Source organism: Magnolia sinica, chromosome 10 (assembly GCF_029962835.1).
Source record: "Magnolia sinica isolate HGM2019 chromosome 10, MsV1, whole genome shotgun sequence".
Classification (NCBI taxonomy): domain Eukaryota; kingdom Viridiplantae; phylum Streptophyta; class Magnoliopsida; order Magnoliales; family Magnoliaceae; genus Magnolia; species Magnolia sinica.
Genome location: NC_080582.1, coordinates 83,478,606 through 83,484,815, shown reverse-complemented (window position 1 = coordinate 83,484,815; position 6,210 = coordinate 83,478,606).

Below are 6,210 nucleotides of genomic sequence, written 5' to 3'. Positions count from 1 at the left end.
TAGGTCCACTTGCTGCATGTGTAAGGCCCACCTGTGATGTATGTTTGAGGCCTACCTGTTGGATATTTGAGGCCCACGTGTTATGTATTTACGGCCCATATGTCGTGGCCCATTGTGATGTATTTCTGGCCCATTTGATAAGGCCCAATGAGATGTATTTTCGGCCTATATGGCGTGGACATTGTGATGTTTTTGTAGCCCATTTAATGAGGCCCATTATGATGTGCGTTGGCCCCATGGGTTATCGCCCGTGCAATGTATCTGAGGCCCATGTGCAGGGCCCACCTGTTGTGTATGTAGCCCTTGTACGAGGCCCGTTGCGATGTATATTAGGCCTTTGTGTGAGGCCATGGGCCCACCTTATGTTTGGCTCTATGTGAGCCACTCCGTGCCATCAGATTTGATATAACCACGACTGAGGGCTGATCTTTTTATTATGATTGATCAGCCATTCATCTATGGACCCTGCCTTGTTTATATGTCGATTGTATAGGCCGATTCTGATTTGTCTAGGCCGATTCTAATTCCGATTGTCAAGGCCGATTCTGATTTCGATTGTCGAGGCCGATTCCGATCGTCGAGGCCGATTCCGATTGTCGAGGTTGATTCCAATTGTCGATGTCTATTCTGAATGTGAAGGCTGATTATCAAGACCGATTTCGATTGTCGAGGCCGATTCCAATTGTCGATACCGATTCTGAATATCAATGTCAATTATCGAGACCGATTCCAATTGTCGAGGCCGATTGTTGAGGCCGATTCCGATTCTGATTATCAAGGCCGATTGTCGAGGCCGATTCCGATTTTGATTGTCGAGGCCAAATATCGAGGCCGATTGTTGAGGCCTAATGTGATGTATATGTAGCCCATATTTGAGGCCCATTGTGATGTGCATTCGGCCCGTGTTTGAGGCCCAATGTGATGTATATGCGGCTTGTATTTGAGGCCCATTGTGATGTGCATTCGGCCCGTGTTTGAGGCCCAATGTGATGTATATGCGGCCCGTATTTGAGGCCCGTTGTGATGTGTATTCAGCCCGTGTTTAAGGCCCAATGTGATGTATATGAGGCCTATGTGATGAGGCCCATTGTGATGCATTTGAGGGCCAGATGATGGAGCCCATTGTGATGTATGTTAAGCCCATGTGAAAGGCCCATCGTGATGTGTATTAAGCTCTTAAGTGAGGCCTATGCTGTTGTATATTTGGTCCTTGTGTGAGGTCATGGGTCCACTATATGTTAGGTTCTATGTGGGCCATTCCTTGGAGAAAATGTTGGTTAAATGTCCACATTGTCGAGGTCGATTATCGATGCTAATTATTGATACCAATTATGAGTATGTGACAACATAGCATCATGATACTGCCCATACACATCATCTGTATATTTTTTATGAGATATGGTTGATCATTGCATATGTCATTGGGCAGGTTGTTATGAGACTCCCTGATAAACGGAGGTTATCTCACATGAGGGCACGATATGCCCAGGATTGATGTATGACTGGATTGTATGACTCATGCACCTTGTATTGTGTATTGTGATTGTTGTACGCCTTAGCGACATTAGGGCCGTAGCCTCCACAGGCATATCATGGATGGCCAGATGAGACACTGAAAATCTGTTATTAGTATCGGGCTGTTATAGATGGCCCTGAGTGAAAATTCATAAACCCTCTTGGTACCAGAGGTCGCCCCAATGTCGAGACCGAATGGATACATGAGCACCCGAGTGCCGAATACCAGGAGGTCGTGTCTCCCACCGTGTCGTGGTCGGTTGCGAGGGGGTGTGGCCTTACCCGCCCGAGGGTAGAGGGCATATCTAAGCTGAGTTTGACCAGCTCATGAATGGGTCCGCTATCGATGTGCCGGGTAAATATTGGCTGACTATTGGTTAGGTAGGTAGTGAGGTCTCTTCCACTTGCTTGGTCACGCGTCAGTGGGCGACGATTGCATGTAGTGTACTAGACCCCGGTGATGATCCCAGAGATGTACAGTACTGATTTGTGGAACAGGAGTTGCATACTCAACATTATTTTCATTCATTCATTCACTATCCACTCGGGCTGGTGGTGCGCAACTAATCATTATGTGTACTTTCGCAGTGGCCAGGATTTCGGTTGGGGCGCGCGATTAACCCGAGATCAGAAGCTTATCACATTTAGTCCATCTATCCAAATTTAGGTATGAGACTGGTTTGGATAGAAGTCTTTTGTGATAGGTCCCATAGCTTGTGATACCACGTATTGTCATCCCGAATTCACACTGCAGCTTGGTCATTTCATTCGCACCACATATTGCATATTGCATTATATCCTCGGCATATAGCATTCTGGGTTGCTATGTTTCTGCATTTATATGACCTAGATGAGGTTGATGGTATTCGTAGCTCTTCCGAATTGCATATTGTATTGCATCCTTGATATCTGATATCTGGTTCATTATGTTTCCGCATTACATAGCCGATTTATATTACTTTCTCAGTATGTGACATTGGCTTACTATGTCTTTTCATCACATATCCTGGATGAGGTTGATGATGTCTTTTATTGACTTGTCAGTATTTCTGCTTACTCTGATATCGTATGATTCATGATCTTACCAGTATTTCTGATATTGTATGATTATGACATTATATTGAATACTTGACACTTACCTTGTGCACACACTTATACCACCCTTTAAGCTTTCTATAAGCTTATGCACGATAGATGTGTGTTGGTGATGTTAGGTTGCAGCAGCTTGGAGCTTGGAGTATGTAGCTGACTTCTGGAGCTTTGATTTTGACATATGTATTTCCCTTTTAGCATTGTATTCAAATGTTTATATTAGTGGATACGTGATGATGATGTTGCCTTTGTGATTTGGGTAAACTTGTGGTTATGATTCTTATGAGATAAATGTATGTTGAAAAATTCTCCTTATAGGATTCCAGGATCGGAACCTGACATATGAGCGATGTGAGTCGATAATGGGGTACTACGGAGGCTGTCGGCACCGGATTCAATGATCGGGATTCTTGTGAATCCGATTATTGGGTTTGGGGCGTGACAGAACATATGGAGAAAAATGTGAACTTTTTCAATTAAATTTTATAAGATACTACAAGATATATGTTTGCATATTTATCAATTAAGATATTGTATAAAATACGATATAATAATTTATTATTTTATATCAACTTAAATAGTTTATTATTATAATGTAATAGTGGTCAATAACTTTGTATCATACAGATGTAAGTAATAAAAATTAGGTAAAACATCTAAAATTTTTAAAAAATAAAAAAAATATACATATTCAACTATCCCTCAAACCTATTCATAAAGTAGCTTGGAGTCATCACATATGGATGCAATACTGATTTTAACATGTCGGCGTTATTACGCTGGGTCATGGATTGATTGTACGAATGCAGGTTACTCAAGTATCTTTGTTACCCATCATCCGTGAATTGTATAAGAACGCTCATGCACAGTGCTACGTAATAACTATCAACTATGGTTGGGTAGGATTGGGAGGAAACTGTATTATTCCAACTTCGACTTTTAAATAAAACTTTCCCAGATCATATGTGCAGTCAATAATATTCCGTTTTATATTGTAACTGTAAGCGCACTTCTACACCTACCCATACTCATAGTTAAACAATAGTGACTTAGTGTCGTACTCGTGGAACCATTAATGTTCATAAGAATGGACAAAATTAGAGCTCCCCTATTTTGAAGTAATATTCATAGACAACATGCTCTATGCAAGAGACTTTTAGTATTTAGTTATGAAATTGTAAAAATTTCTCTTAACAAAAATTCCGAATGGATAATCTATTATACAATTGAAATAAGTCATATATTTTTTTTTTACCATAATTTAATGTGGTGTCTTATACAATTATAAAACTAACCCAGATCTAACATGGTATATAAATTTAGTTATATGCCAACTCGGTATTTCATACAATTACAATTGTGAGAAATGAAATAGAATAAAATATAGTGATTTATATTATTTCCCCAAGTATTAGTGAAAATTTGTCATTCGTTTTAAACAAAAGCAAACTATAGGGTTATTGAGCTATCGATAAAAACATCAATAACTCAATTGGAAGAGGTTATTAGTGGATTTTTTTAAAAATTTTTTAAAATATAAAAGTCTGCCTCAACCCAAACTTTGATTGAGTATTTTATTGTATAGGTAAAACAAACTATGAAAAGCTATCAATGATCTTATCATTATAAAATAAATCTTCTCATAGACCCTTATTGTAAGGAAACTAGAAATAGAATATCGTTGGCCCATCCATGCAATCGACACCATTCATATGGTGGGTTGTATCACAAAATTCCCTTGCTTGGAAAATCACGCCCATCAAACAATCTTAGCAATAGATTTTCTTCATATCTCCACACTCAATGTTGACAGTCGGCAATTGTTGTTTCTGACAATTGCTTTCAACTTTGAAGTGCACTGATTAGACAATTACGCTTATCTAATCTTTGCCATCTAATCTTCGTGTACTCATATCTAAGGGTGTACATGAACCTATCTAGCTCGGTTATCTCGCTTGACTTAACTTGAAAAAGCTCGATTCAACACAGTTCGAAGCTGAGTTTGAGTCAAGTCGAGCTGATTTTTTGAGCTCGAAAATGAGCTCGAGTCAAGTTTGAGCAAGCCCTAGCTCAACTCGACTCGGATCGAATCCAGCTCGAATTGAACGTAGATCGAACTAGTTCAGTAACTTAGTTACTTTGCCATTGATATTGCTCACCAAGTATTTGATAAAATGACTCAACAAAGTGTGGTTGGTGGAAAGGAAGGTATGTAGATGAAACAAATACTTTTTTTTTTTTCTTAGTTTTTTTTGATTTTTATGTTACTTAGAAGGTGTTTGATAAAATACATGTAAAATCATTATTTCTGTTTCACATACAGACAATTTTTAAAGGTGCAATCTAGGTGTTTGTGGAAATGCCTCAATAGCAAACTCGGCTCGATCTTGGCTTGAACTCGGCCTAAGCTGGCCAATCAGGCTCGAGGACCGAGCCGATAGCCGAGTTCAAGTTGAGGTCAGCCAGTGGCCGAGCCGAATCGAGCCGAGGCCAGCTCGACTTGGTTTGACTTGATGTATACCCCTACTCATGTCATTACAACACAGAAAATCACACACATTGCATATATTAACTTAAATTAAACCGAATAAATCATATAACCTAATGTCCCTAAGTTACATTACCGAAATTAAATAGGCTAAGCAATCTCAACTACTGATTCGCACTTGTTTGTGGAAGCTCACGCCCAGAGTGATCTGTCAAAATTGAACGGAATGGATAAAATACACACATATCGGTGGGCCCCAAAGAGACCCTCCCAGGACCGTCCGTCTTTAACTAGGCATGGGCTAGTGAGAGCATCGTTGTTGAAGGTGGTGGTCCACAAGCCCAACAGGCCTGTCCAGTCCACTGGCCCACTACATAGTGTGCCGAGATCAACCTTTTTTTGTCAGATGGGTCACACATCCAGCCCCAAAACTAGATGGGCCCACTCATTTTGTGGCCTAGAAGCGACGTTGAACACCGCCCATTTGCCAATTCATCCAACCGTGGGTTCTTCCCTTGACGAATGGGGTCAGGCTGTGTGGACTGGCCAGATGTTCTGGACCCGGATCCACCGAGGTGGGTGGATCCTTGATTGTGGGGCCCACCTTGATGTATCTTCCTTACATCCACTCCGTTCATCCATTTTGACAGATCATTTTAGGGCATAATCCAAAAAGTGAAGCAGATCCAAATCCCAGGCTGACCATGCTACAGGAAATAGAGATGATTGACCGTAAAAAAGCTTCTCATTGGCCACAAAAGTACTGGATCAAGCTGATATTTGTGTGTTCCTTTCATCCAGGTCTTTGTGACCTTACCAACGGCTTGGATGGAAAATAATCTTTACAGTGAGCCCCAAGAAGTTTTTAATGATGGTATTCAATCAGCACCTTTTCATCTAGTGTGGTCCACTTAAAATTTGGATCTGCTTCATTTTTGGGATCACCCTCTAAAATGATCTGTCAAAAAAGATGACGGCGTGAATGTAAGACACAGACATCAAGGTGGGCCCCACAGTCAGGGATCCACCTACCTCGATGGATTCGGGGATCCACCCAAGCCGCTCCCCCGAGCAAGTCCCCCGGTGGGCCCCGCCCCGAGAAGACGCACGTGCCG